Source organism: Heterodontus francisci, chromosome 5, assembly GCF_036365525.1.
Source record: "Heterodontus francisci isolate sHetFra1 chromosome 5, sHetFra1.hap1, whole genome shotgun sequence".
Taxonomy (NCBI): Eukaryota; Metazoa; Chordata; class Chondrichthyes; order Heterodontiformes; family Heterodontidae; genus Heterodontus; species Heterodontus francisci.
In genome coordinates this window covers 91815575-91830180 of record NC_090375.1, presented here as the reverse complement: position 1 = coordinate 91830180, position 14606 = coordinate 91815575, and positions in this window count along the sequence as shown.

Here is a 14606-nt window from a genome sequence, read left to right as displayed (position 1 = left end):
AAGGGCAATTAGGGAAGGGCAACAAATGCCCACACTCCATGAAAGGAAAAAAAAAGGGAGGAGACTGTACAATGGAAATCATCTCCAAAAGAGTTTTTGAGAATTGGGGAAAGCTCAGTTGAGGCCTTTGCAAAGGTAATCAATCTTCTACCAGTTGTCCTTGACTTATCCACTAGCCTTTCTACAATTGAAATTCTCAATATTCCCAATTATATTCAGATTTACTGCAGCTTTCATACTTGCTATTATCTGTTCGAAATTTAATTGGACAACACAGGCAGATGATTTTCCCTTTCAGCTCATTCATTTCTTCATGTATGCTTGTCAGTGTGAAAGGCAGCCATTTTCAAGTTTGACCTTTTTCAGATCGTCTGGAGTGAGCTTCAGTGAATACTCTCAAGTCACTTGTTCTGGTTTGCTCAGAACTCACCTGTTCTTTGAATAGCATCAACTGAAACAGGCAGATGGGACCTTGATTTAAGGTCTCATTTGAAAGGAAACATTTCTGACAACACATCTGCATTGCTGCATAAGGCTAGGTTATACATCCAAATCCTGGAGTGGGCTTTGAACCCATAACCTTCCAACTCAGAGGTGTATGTACTATCAACTGAGCCAGGCTTTCACTTCTGAGTCAGTTAAGTGGAGAATACCATAGAACCATAGAAAAATTATGGCACAGACGGAGGTGATTCAGCCTGCCATGTCCATGCCGGCCGAACAAACTAGCCACTATCTAATCCCACCTTCCAGCACCTGGTCCATAGCCCTGCAGGTTACAGCACTTCAGGTGCATGTCCAGGTATCTTTTAAAAGAATTGAGGGTTTCTGCCTCCACCACTGTTCCTTGCAGTGAATTCCAGACACCCACCACCCTCTGGGTAAAAAAGTTTATCCTCATGTCCCCTCTAATTCTTCTACCAATCACCTTAAATCTGTGCCCTGTGGTAATTGACCTCTCCGCTAGGGGCCACAGGTCCTTCCTGTCTACTCTATCTAGGCCCCTCATAATTTTGTACACCTCAATTAAGTCACCCCTCAGCCTCCTCTGTTCTAGGGATAACAACCCCAGCCTATCCAATCTTTCCCCAAAGCAGCAACTTTCAAGCCCTGACAACATTCTTGTAAATCTCCTCTGTACTCTCGCCACAGCAATTTTGTCCTTCCTGTAATGTGGTGACCAGAACTGTACACAATACTCCAGCTGTGGCCGAACCAGCGTTTTATACAGTTCCAGCATTACATCACAGCTTTTGTATTCTATACCTCGGCCAATAAAGGAAAGCATTCTATATGCCTTCTTCACCACTTTATCTACCTGTCCTGCCACCTTCAGGGACTTGTGGACATGCACTCCAAGGTCTCTCACTTCTTCTACCCCTCTTCTGTTTATTGTGTATTCCCTCCCTTTATTTGCCCTCCCCAAATGCATTACCTCACACTTCTCTGGATTGAATTCCATTTGCCACTTTTCCGCCCATTCAACCAAACCATTGATATCATTCTGGATTCTAGGGCTATCCTCTTCACTATCAACTACATGGCCAATTTTTGTGTCATCAGCAAATTTCCCAATCATGCTTCCCACATTTAAGTACAAATCATTAATATATACCACAAACAGCAAGGGACCCAACACTGAGCCCTGTGGAATGCCACTGGAAACAGCTTTCCATTCACAAAAACATCCATCGACTACTACCCTTTGTTTCCTGTCCCTGAGCCAATTCTGGATCCACCACAGTTTTACCCAGGAATGGACTGAAAGTTCCTCTGACCTGATATCTCTTCAATATTTATTTGTTATAATCTATTTTTGTGTGAAATATTACTATACCATGTTTTATTCACTCTTTTGTTAATGATTTAATGATCTTTAATTTTCTTTTAACCTTTGTAATCTTCCTAACTTTTAATGCTAAAATTTGAGAATGATAGTCATGTACAATTATTGCAATTATAAAAATGGACGTGTTATCAAACTAATAGTCTAAATAAAATGGTAAGTAAACCGTGTCCACATGCAGCAAGACCTGGACAATATCCAGGCTTGGGCTGATAAGTGGCAAGTAACATTCGTGCCAAACAAGTGCCAGGCAATGACCATCTCAAACAAGAGAGAATCTAACCATCTCCCCTTGATGTTCAATGGCATTACCATCGCTGAATCCCCCACTATCAACATCCTGGGGGTCACCATTGACCAGAAATTGAACTGGAACAGCCACATAAATGCTGTGGCTACAAGAGCAGGTCAGATGCTGGGAATTCTACGGCGAGTAACTCACCTCCTGACTCCCCAAAGCTTGTCCACCATCTACAAGTGTGATGGAATACACTTCACTTGCCTGGATAGGTGCAGCTCCAAGAATACTCAAGAAGCTCGACATCATCCAGGACAAAATAGCCCGCTTGATTGACACCCCACCCACCACCTTTACCATTCACTCTCTTCACCACCGATGCACAGTGGCAGCAGTGTGTACCATCTACAAGATGCACTGCAGCAACTCATCAAGGCTTCTTTGGCAGCACCTTCCAAACCCGTGACCTCTACCACCTAGAAGGACAAGGGCAGCAGATGCATGGGAACACCACCACCTGCAAGTTCCCCTCCAAGCCACACACCATCCTGACTTGGAACTATATCGCTGTTCCTTCTCTGTCGCTGGGTCAAAATCCTGGAACTCCCTTCCTAACAGTTGGTGTACCTACACCCCAAGGACTGCAGCGGTTCAAGAAGGCAGCCCACCACCACCTTCTCAAGGGCACTTGGGGATGGGCAACAAATACTGGCCTAGCCAGCAATGCCCACATCCCCTGAACGAACAAATGAAAAAAAAAGCATTTGACATTCTGAATTGTTTCTTCTCCAGTGATTTTTGAAAACCTTCTGTTTTAATATATTATCTTGTTTTTAATGTAAGTTCAATAAACTCTATTGCATAGATTTTGGCTTTCTGTTGCAGAAAATATAGAACACAAGAACACAAGAATTAGGAGCAGGAGTAGGCCATTCAGCCCCTCGAGCCTGCTCAATTCGGATTCAATAGATCATGGCTGAGCTGACTGTGGCCTCAACTCCACTGTCCTGTCTGCCTTCCATAACCCTTGACTCCCTTGTCGATCAAAAATCTGTCTAACCCACCCTTGACAAAATATGTGTTTTATCCACAAATAAACTCTACAAAGTGCGTGAAGCAAGTGAGTGCGACTAGCAGACATCACATGATATTTTCAGTAAGGCCTTGCCAGAGTCTGTCTTCCAGTGCTCGTGTTCACCTTTCTTTGTCTTGGTGTATCTGTAAATTACATTAAAGATGTAATGTTTCATCTACACAAATAAAATTCAGTGAAGCACTGCATAATAGAATCAGAAAAGTTGAATTAAAATTTCAGAAAATTCTTCAATGCTAACAGTCAAAAATAAACCTTAAACATTTATCACTGCCTTTGTGCACCACAAGCAAATAGACAAAGGGAGATTTTTTTGGCATGGTTAGTTTAGCAGCAATAAATAACTTATTACAAGCTCTTCTGTTAAGCAACAACCCTTACAATAGACTGGCAGTAAACCAGTTTGTCTCAGTTTCATAGCATTCATCACTTGAAGAGAAAAAAGTCAAATTACTAGAAAAAGTCTGTAAACAAATCAGAACTGTAGCCATTGCTCCTAAATATTCCACTCCAAAAAGCCTTCTGATATCTGGTTCAATTCTGCAATCATACATTCCTACACATTCTGTGAGTGTGGGTTGTTGAATCAGGCCATTTGGCCCAAGTGCCCGATTTATGCAGTGTTGAATTTTCTGTGCTTTTTGGAGGCCTTGCACAGAATGGGCCTCATTATACCTCTTCACTGTTATACTTTTCTAAATTGGTCACACGTTAAAAACACCACTATCTTTTATAGCTATTTATTCTCCAGCCTTCAGAGGTTTGATTTCTAAAGGTATGAGTGACAATGTAAGTGCTATAGCTCTGCAAATTCTCATTTTTGTTTACTTTTCATATAGCTATAAATGCATTATCTTTGGTACATTACTTTCTGCTGGTGTTTGCTGTTGTATTATTGAATTTCAATGCTTCTTTAGCAGATACCGTTTGCTACAGCACTGTGACAGTAGTTGTTTTGTTAACACTATTTTCAACATGCAAATCATATTCTATTGGACATCCCAAAGGCAGTGATGGTTTTGGAGGTGACTGAAGAGTTCAGCCAAAGGCAACAAAGGCAAATTAGTTTGAATCTGAGGAGACTGATGCCCACACATCAGTCCAGTTCCAGTCGTTCAGCCTTAAGATATAGGGATGTCTACAATGGGATGCCACCATCTACACTTTACAAAGGAAGCTGTCACAGAATTGTACCATCTATTGAAACCCAATCTGAAGACAAAATTGACCACAAGAACAGCTATATTGACAGTTGTGAAGATTACCACAGCATTAAAGTTTTACATGACCAGTTACTCCAGCCGGCGTTGATAACATTTGCTGCATTAGCCAATCTTCGGTAAAACAAGTAACCTATGCCTTTCGTCAGAACCGGAAAAAGTTAGAGATGTAACAGGTTTAAAGCAAGTACAGAGGCAGGGAAAGTCAGGGGCGGTGGGGGGAGCGGGGCAAGAACAAAAGGGAGAGTCTGTGAGAGGGTGGAAGACAGGAGAAATTAAATGTCAAAAGGGATGAAGGTGCAAGGCAAAAGGCGGTGGTAATGGGACAAGTAAAGAAACAAAAGATGTGTCTAGAGGAGATGTAAATGTGTAAAGCAGAATCATTACCAACAGCTACCATCCAAAAACAAAAACCCTACAAAAAATGGGACCGATGATTATGATCTCAAATTGTTGAACTCAATGTTGAGTCCAGAAGGCTGTAAAGAGCCTAATTAAAAGATGAGGAGCTGTTCCTCAAGCTTACATTGAGCTTCATTGGAACAGTGCAGGAGGTCAAGGACAGAGAGATCAGAGTGAGAGTGGAGCAGAGAATTAAAATGACACTTCCTCTAGACACATCTTTTGTTTCTTTAATTGTCCCATTACCACTCTCTTTGGCCTTGCATCATCACTTTTATAATTGCATCTCTCCTATCTTCTACATATCTAACTTCATCCAGTTTTGATGAAAGGTCACAGACCTGAAACGTTAACTCTGTTTCTCTCTCCACAGATGCTGCCAGACCTGATGAGTATTACCAGCATTTTCTGTTTTTATTTCAGATTTCCAGCATCTGTAGTGTTTTGCTTTTGGAACAGATGCCTTGTTTGCCAGAAAAAATACTTTCAGCACTTTCCCATGGAAATCAGGCAAGAATATGTAATAGTACAGACTTTACAAGAGTGCAGGACCTGACTGATAACAAGCAACAGCCCCGTTGCCACCTCTGTCGACCAGCAATCCATGGCACGTATGAATAGGAAAATATTCCATCAATGTGTGGGTCGTAAGGCAGCAGAGGAACATAATAATGCAAATTAATGCTTAATACCCCAGTCATGATGCCGGCATTGTGCAGCTGGTCACAATGCCATCACTACTTGAAGGGGCAGGCAGACTAGATGCTGGCCTCTAGGGAATCAGAATCGACACGAAGTGCTGAGGCAAACACATCATGAAGAAAGCCCTGAACAGAGGTGGAACACAGATACAAATAAAGCTCATGCCACCACACAAATTCTGTGGTAACATGCAACTGGCATGCTGAAAGACATTCCAATGTCTGGACAATCGGTGGATAAGCTTTATAGCTGGTATAAGGCGGCAAAAATTACCTGCGAATAGTTACATAATTTTGCTCCACAGGGGAAAACTGTTCAACAAGGGGACGTGGAGAGATAGTTTGCAGCTTTGACAAAGCAGAAGAAAGAGGAAATTGTTGAGGGGCACATGCAACCAAGAATATTCGTGTGACAATTACTGATTGATAAAACTATTACTTAGATCTGTGAGTGTCAACCCACATGAATAATTTTCTTAATTATAATATACTAGCTCATGAACAGCATACTCTACCTAACCCCCACAATCTCTACTACCATGCCTGTTTATAACCATCAGCCTGCAACATTTATATGTCCCTTTTAAAAAAAAAACAATGAAATTAAAATTGAGGGGATTTATCCACTCCACCAGATGTGATGAAGACAAATAGAGTCATAGAATTTTACAGCACAGAAACAGGCCCTTCGGCCCAACGCGCCTGCACCGACCATCAAGCACCCATCCTAACTAATCCCATTTCCCCGCACTTGGCCCATAGCCTTGTATGTTATGGCGTTTCAAGTGCTCATCTAAATACTTCTTGAATGTCGTGAGTGTTCCTGCCTCTACCACCTCTTCAGGCAGTGTATTCCAGATTCCAACCACCCTCCGGGTGAAAAGATTCCTCCTCAACTCCCCTCTAAACCTCTTTCCCTTTACCTTAAATCTATGCCCCCTAGTTATTGACCTCTCCGCTAAGGAAAAAAGTTTCTTCCTATCTATCCCATCAATGCCCCTCATAATTTTGTATACCTCATGTCCATGACAGCCAAAAAAGAGTTATCCAGTCGAATCCCACCTTCCAGCTCCTGTTCTATAGCCTGTGGGTTGCGATACCTCAAATGTATGTCCAAATGTTTTCTAAATGCACTGAGGGCTTCTTCCTCTACTACCCTTTCAGGCAGTGAGTTCCAGAGCCCCACGATGTTCTGGGTGAAAAACATTTCTCAACTCCCCTCTAATCCTTCCACCAATTACTTTAAATCTAAATCTAATGGAAATTGGTCCTTCCTATCCATTCTATCCAGGTCCCTCATAATTTTAAACGCCTCAATTAAATCTCCTCTTAGCTTCCTCTGTTCCAAAGAAAACAAACCCAGCCTATCCAATTCTTCCTCAAAGCTAAAATTCTCATTTCTGGGCAACATGCTTGTAAATCTTTTCTGTACTTTCTCTAGTGTGATCACATCCTTCCTGCAATGCGGTTACCAGAACTGTACTCAGTACTCCAGCTGCTGTCTTACACGTGTTTTATACAGTTATAGAAATATTTGCTTTCTTTTATGCTTTAATACTTTCCTTTTATTTTTATACTTGCAATCCTTATCAAGGCTGAGTTAGATAGATTTTTGATCTACAAGGGAGTAAATGGTTATGGGGGCGGTGGTGGGGGGGGGGCGTGGGCAGGCAGGAAAGTGGAATTAAGGCCACAATCACATCAGCCACAATCTTATTGAATGGTGAAGCAGGCTGGCGGGGCCAAATGGCCAACTCCTACTCCTATTTCTTATGTTATTTCTTATTTTCTACTCAAATTACCAGTAAGATTATATCAGATTCCATCCCTTCATTTCACGAGATGGACCAATGTTCCTCAGGAGTCACCATAACTCTGGTGGAACTCCAAGAACTATGGCAGACAACTGGGGCAGGATTTTTGTTCTGGGGTCAAATCCAGGGTCCTGACTCCGTACCATGTCGGAAATAATCACCCGACCTGATTTTCAAAGGAAAGGCCAATAAATGGCTAGAGGGCAGCTTGCTGTCCAATTAAGGATGGCGGGTGGGCTCCCGATGCTAGAAGGTCAATAGAAGGCCCTCCAAAACTGAAAGAGTGGCAGCCTGCCAATGCAGGTAAGGAAGAGAGAGACTCCCTCTCAGAACTTTTAAAAGTTTTAGAAATAAAAGTGGCCACCACAGGGCTGTGGCCATCTTTCTGCACCAACAGAAGTGGTGGTGGTGGTGGGGGCAAGGCTTTAAATTATTCTGGAGCCCTGCCCCTCTCCCAGTCTGCCACCAGGAGGCTGTCCATTCTCATTGGCCAAGTTTTGGCTACCATGGAGATCCTGCCTGCCGACTGGACAACTTTAGTTGGCGCAGGAGAGAGTTCTTAATAGGCCCTTTAATTGCTTGAATTTGCCATATGCCGCTTGCAGACCTGGCCTCCTTGCAAATGGCTCAGAGGCAGAAAAAATGTCCACAAACCAGCACACCGCTCTCCCATAGCGATTTTTCTGCCTAGCCGCTTCCAGTCCTGCCTCTGCAGTCATTTGTAAATCTGTCTCCTGCTTTTCAGGAGGTTCCTCCCCACCTTATAATAAATCCACCTCTTATAAGACAAAAGGCAGCTGTGATAGGAGCTGCTTAATAGGAGAAACTGATATGCTGAGTGAATGGAGGCATATCAGCCTCCACAAGGGCATATGTAGGCCTCACCAGTGGCTCCAGGTCAGGAAATAAGCCTGGACTCCAAAAAATTTTATTTAAATGTTGACAGATCTTGCTCGCAGAGTCAATAGGACCATTGATGGGGCGGGACGTAGCGGATAACACCCCCACTGCCCTACCCCCCACATGGGGCTGGAATGTCTGATATGCATAGGCAGGTAGGCACAGGAGATGTGCCCGAATTGACTACTTGACCCATACAAATGAGGAGCCCTCATACTGACCTTGTAAACTCTGGCATTCTCAGCACTGAAGGGCATCGGTGGGTGGGATTCCAGTGGAGCCACCAGGTTCCACCTTAGGAATGTAGGGAGGTGGAGGCAATGATTTTGATAACAATGGTGGTGGGTGTCAGCCATATGAAACTAATCATCCAGAACTGTAATGTAATCATTTGAAATGTGAAAGGCTGCAGTAATAATTATTTCTATATATATCTTGGACTATACACAAATTCATATTCAGAAAAATGTAGATGGATGGGAACATCAAATACAGAGATGTTTATGAATTAAAGATTGATGAACCTTCATTAAATATCCTCCATATACCACAGGATTTTTACTGTAGTAATCCCATCAAACAAGTTTAAACCACAGGGACTGTTGGTTTATGGGAAATAAGCTACTTGTATAAGGCCATAAAGAGTGCAAACAAAATACTTCGGTTAATTTCCAGAGGAATAGTATACAAAAGCTAGGAGGTAATGTTAATTTTATACAGAACCTTGGTTAGGCCACACTTAGAGTTCTGGGCCTAGACATTGGTTCACACCAGTAAACTGAGCACAGCGAACAAATCCTATGCCAGATGAGTAGACCCAAGGCCCATCCAATATTGGGCCTTGGGTCTCATTTGCTAGCAAGCTGCAGGCACCTGCTGGGCCTCTCCTGGCAGCTCCAAATAATCCTGAATGCAGAAGGCCTGAAACCTGCTGTGATGAATACAAACCAGTTGTTGGTTTGGGTCCTAAAACAGGCATTTGCCCCTTCTTAGGATACTCAGTGGGGTTAATGCCAGTTTTAGGCAGCTGCATGGGATACCAGTACAGATCCCAAACTAATATAGCATTGCACATGTTTCTGACACTAAGTGCACAGCAGGTTGGCCCCCTAAATTGGGCATCTTTGCACCCATTTTCTCTCAGAAAACGGACGCAATGAAATCAAATTTCACCCCTATGTAATTCTATGTCAAGGGCAGCATAATTTACACCTTCGGTGCCCATGAGTTATGTGACTGGTGCCACTGAGTGTTTGTTTTCCCTTAAACTACTGGTCCATGACATGTATCTTCTGGCTAATTATTTACTTTTAGCAATCTGAAAGCAATGAGCAAAAGTGCAAAATAGCTGAAGCAATTATTGATTGTACAACTAGAAAAAATGAACAAAATAATCGTACAGCATAGTAAAGAGGGCAACATGACAGTGTCCCAATGTCATTATCTCAATGGTATTAAAACATTGTGTAGTGGGGCTGTTGCTCCATCATTTTCCTTGTTAGAAACCTTGATTACACTAGCCGAATTCAAAACCTAACATATAAAAATCAGCTCAAACACTTATTACGAAATAGGAGACCAATAGAACCAATGAACAATGGAATATAATGCAACAATTAAAAACACCCAAACAAAACAATTACAATTATAATCTGCACATAATTTACATATAAGGGCCAATTTTATGAAAGCCTGTTCCTGCCAGAGAGTCTAGCCTGTTGGGAGTATATATCAAGAAATTCCTGGGAACATTCCCTATGACCTTCTGTTCATTAAAATTAATGGATAGAAATGACAAGGACCATCCCTGTGATTTCCTAGTAAGTACAATGTATCTGTTTCCCCTATGTTTTAGATTTTAGGATTTTTCTTGGACTTAGGTTTTAGGGTTTTAATGTTTCTTGGGGTTATGTTTTTAAGATCTTTGTAGATCTTTAAGATTTAAGATTTTCATGTTAGATTTAGGTTTAGGTTTATTTTGAGGGGGTTATGGTTAGGTGTGTAGGAGTTTTTTCATGGTTACTTTTGATTTTCTTTGGTCTTGGGGGGCCGGTTCCCAGTGGTGAGTTTCGGGGCATCAGTGGAGGTGGTAGTAGGGGTTCGGAGGAACAGTCCCGGTGGCAAGGTATGCTTGAGTGTGGGTGAGTGTGTGGGGAGAGGGAATGAAGAGGCTTTAAGGATAGATCAGGGTAGGGGTATCGGTAATGTGTGTGTCCCTGTGCCTATTTACATACCCTGCATATGCCTATGTGTCAACTGTGTTAATGTTAAGCAGCAGAACCTCGTTTCCTACCATCTTGGACTTCCTTGCCATTGAATCAAGACCTTGCTCTGTTCAAACCATTGGTAGCTGGTGTGTAACGACCACCTGACGTTAAAAGATCTCACGCACACATGAAGTTCGGGACCTGGAACATCAGGACCCTCATGGACAACCCCAACACCGACAGACCGAGAGCGGCACACTTCTATCATAGCTCAGGAACTCAGGTTCTATGACATCGTTATCACTGCTCTGAGTGAAATACGACAGGCAGGAGAAGGCCAGCTCTAGGAACAAGGGGGTAGGTACATCTTTTTCTGGAAGGGCAATCTGGAACAGGAACGATGCCTTCATGGGGTGAACTTTACCATAAAGAACAAGCTTGTCTGGAATTTTAGTGACTCCGCCTGTGGGAGAAACAAGCGCCTCATGACCCTCCAGCTGACCCTAATGAGGAATCAGTACTCCACTGTCGTCTGAGCATAGGCTCCTCTCCGAGACCCAACAGCTGAGGCCAAAGAGGGATTCTACTCTAACCTTGAGCAATCTCTGAACCGAGTCCCAGTGGAGAACAAGCTAATTCTCATTAGTGACTTTAATGCTGCAGTTAGGAAGGACATGAACCTGTAGAAGGGTGTGATTGGCAAGGAAAGAGTAGGGAAAGAAAACTTCAATGGAGTCCTTCTCTTTACAAAATGCTTAGAACATGACGTTGTCATAAACAACGTCCTGTTTAATCCGAGAGACAAGTACAACACCCACGATTCAAGCACTGGCACCTGCTTGACTATATCATTGTCTTAGCAAGAGATTGTAGGGATGTCCGTATCATCGCCCCAAGACAGGTGCTGACGACTGCTGGACCAATCACCACCTCATCTGATCGACTATTTCCTTCAACTTAGCCCCTAAACAGCAGCAGCTGCAGAAACACTGCCGCAAGGAAATTAACATCGAAGGTCTCAAAGATCCCACAAAGGCAGCTCTTCTCAGCCAGTGCCTGACAGGAAACCTCTCTAGTCCCAGCCAGCAGGAGCCGCAGTGTGTCCACAAGGCATGGTCCACTCTAAAGTCCACCATAATCAGCACCTGCAAAGAGGTTCCTAGCTTCTGTACCATGAAACAGAGAGACTGGTTTGGTGAAAATGACCAAGATACAGGAGCTAACTGAATGTAAGCACAAAGCGTTTATAGACTGGAAGCATCACCACACTTGAATAGAAAAGCAGCTAGCCTATAGCCATCTTAAGGCAATGGTACTATAAAAACCCAAGGCATAAAGAACAAATAATGGGTGGAAAGAGCACAAGAGATCCTACAGCTTGCAGACAACCATGATATGTGTGTGTTCTTCAGCGCTCTCAAGACTATCTGTGGCCCAAACACTCTAGGGCCACCTCGCTGAGAGCCAAGAATGGAGGACAGTTCATCAAGGATAGAGAGACAATAATCGCCAGCTGGAAGGAACATTTCGAAGAATTCCTCAACTGCGAATCTGTCTTTAACCCAACTGTCCTCAACTCCATCCCTCAGTACACTATCCGACTCAGTCTCGGCACTAACCCAAACCAGAATGAAGTGGAAAAAGCCTTTCATCAGCTGAAAAACAACAAGACCTCTGGAGCAGATGGAATTCTTTATATTCCTGGCATGATTGCACAACCTAATATTCCTCATATGGGAAGAGGAGCACATACCGAGGGATCTCAGTGGTGCTGTAAATGTGACCACATTCAAGAAAGGAGACAAGTGCGATTGTGGTAATTACAGGGGAGTCTCCATGCTGGCTGCTACAAGAAGGATCATTGCAAGGATCCTCCACAACCACCTACTCCCAGTGGCCAAAGAGCTCCTGCTAGAGTCGCAATGTGGATTTCGCCCACGGAGAGGCAGTACAGATATGATTTTCATTGCGCGGCGAATCCAAGAAAAATTTAGAGAGCAGCACCAACCACTGTATATGGCCTTGCACGACCTCACAAAAGCCTTTGACTCCATCAATCATGAGGGTTTATAAGGAGTCCTCCTCAAATTCGGTTGCTGTCAGGAATTTATCACCATCCTTCGCCTACTACATGATGACATACAAGCTGTGATCTTTACTAACAGGACCACCACAGACCCAATCTCAGTGAAGACTGGAGTGAAACAAGGCTGTGTTATTGCACGAACTCTCTTCTTCATCTTTCTGGCTGCAATTCTGAACCTCACCTCCACCAACCTACCCACAGGAGTGCAGATAATTTATAGGGCTGACGGGAAATTATTCAACCTTCATCGCCTCCATTCCAAAACCAAAGTCACTCCAACCTCAGTCATCGAGCTTCAGTACACAGACGATGCTTGTGCTTGTACTCACTCGGAGGCTGAGCTCCAAGTCATTGTTGACTCCTTCACCAAAGCATATGAGAGGATGGGCCTTACTTCAAACACCGGTACAAATAAGGTCCTCTTTCAACCCACTCCCATTGCTCAACATCACTCCCCATTGATCAAGATCTATGTCGAGACTCTGGTTTTACCAGGTGGGGTTCTTGAGGCTGTTGCCGTCCGGCTGCCGAGGGTAAAATACCGGCAGCGGTCAGAGGAGGCCATTAAGTGTCAGTAAATTGGCCACTTAAGGGCCTTGATTGGCCTGGGGTGGGTGGGCAGGGCAATTCCTGCCACCGCTGCCTCGCATAAAACTGCAGCGGGGGTGGGAGGGTGTCGGGAGCAGCCACCCTGCCTCCCACTCAATTTTACACCCCCCCACCACCAGCCTGCTTGTTTGGGGGCCGTAAAATTCCAGCCCTGAACAATCTACAGCAAGCACCTTGAGGCATTGGAGAAAAAATACCACCAATGCTGTCGCCGCAAAATACTTCAAATTTATTGGCAGGATATGCGGTCCAAGGTCAACATCGTCTCCCAAGTCAACATACCATACGACCATATGAATTAGGAGCAGAAGTAGGCTGTTCAGCCCATTGAGCCTGCTCCGCCATTTAATAAGATCATGGCTGATCTGTTTCTGTCTCGAATTCCACACTCCCATCAACCCCCGATAATCTTTGATTCCCTTGCCGAACAAGAATCGATTTACCTCCGCCTTAAAAATATTCAATGACCCTGCCTTCACCACCTTCTGAGGCAGAGAATTCCAAAGTTGCACAACCCTCTGAGAGAAAAACGTTCTCCTCATCTCTGTCCTAAAAGGGCGACCCCTAATGTTAAAACAGTACCACTTAGTTCTGGACTCACCGACAAGAGGAAACATCCTTTCCACATTCACCTTGTCAAAACCGTTCAGGATCTTATATACTTCAATCAAGTCTCCCCTCACTCTTCTAAACTCCAGTGAAAACAAGCCCAGTCTGTCCAACCTTTCCTCATAAGACAACCTGCTCATTCCAGGTATCAATCTAGTAAACCTCCTTTGAATCGCCTCCAATGCATTTACATCCTTCCTTAAATAAGGAGACCAAAGCTCCACACAGTATTTGAGATGTGGTATCACCAATGCCCTGTATAACTGAAGCCTTACTTTTATCTTCAGTTCCTCTTGTAATAAAGGATAGCATTCCATTAGCCTTCTTTATTTCCTGCTGTACCTGCATACTAACCTTTTGTGACGCATGCACCAGAACAACTAAATCCCTCTGCACCTCAGAATTCTGCAGTCATTCCCCATTTAAGTAATACTCTGCTTTTTTTATTCTTCCTGCCAAAGTGAACATCTTCACATTTTCCCACATTATACTCCATCTGCCAGATTTTTGCCCACTCACTCAACCAATCCAAATCGGTCTACAACCTGCTTATGTCCTCCTCACAACATATTTCCCTACTTATCTTTGTGTCATCTGCAAATTTAGCTACCATGGCATCGCTCCCCTCATCTAAATCATTGATATAAATTTTTAAAAGTTGAGGCTCCAGCACAGACCCCTGCGGGACTCCACTCGTCATATCCTGCCAATCAGAAAAGGACCCATTCCTGCATACTCTCTTTTTTGCCAGCCAGCCAATCTTCTATCCATGCTAATATGTTACCCCCTACACCATGAGCTCCTACTTTGCACAATAACCTTTTATGTGGCACCTTGTCAAATGCCTTCTGGAAATCCAAGTACAGTACGTCAACAGGCTT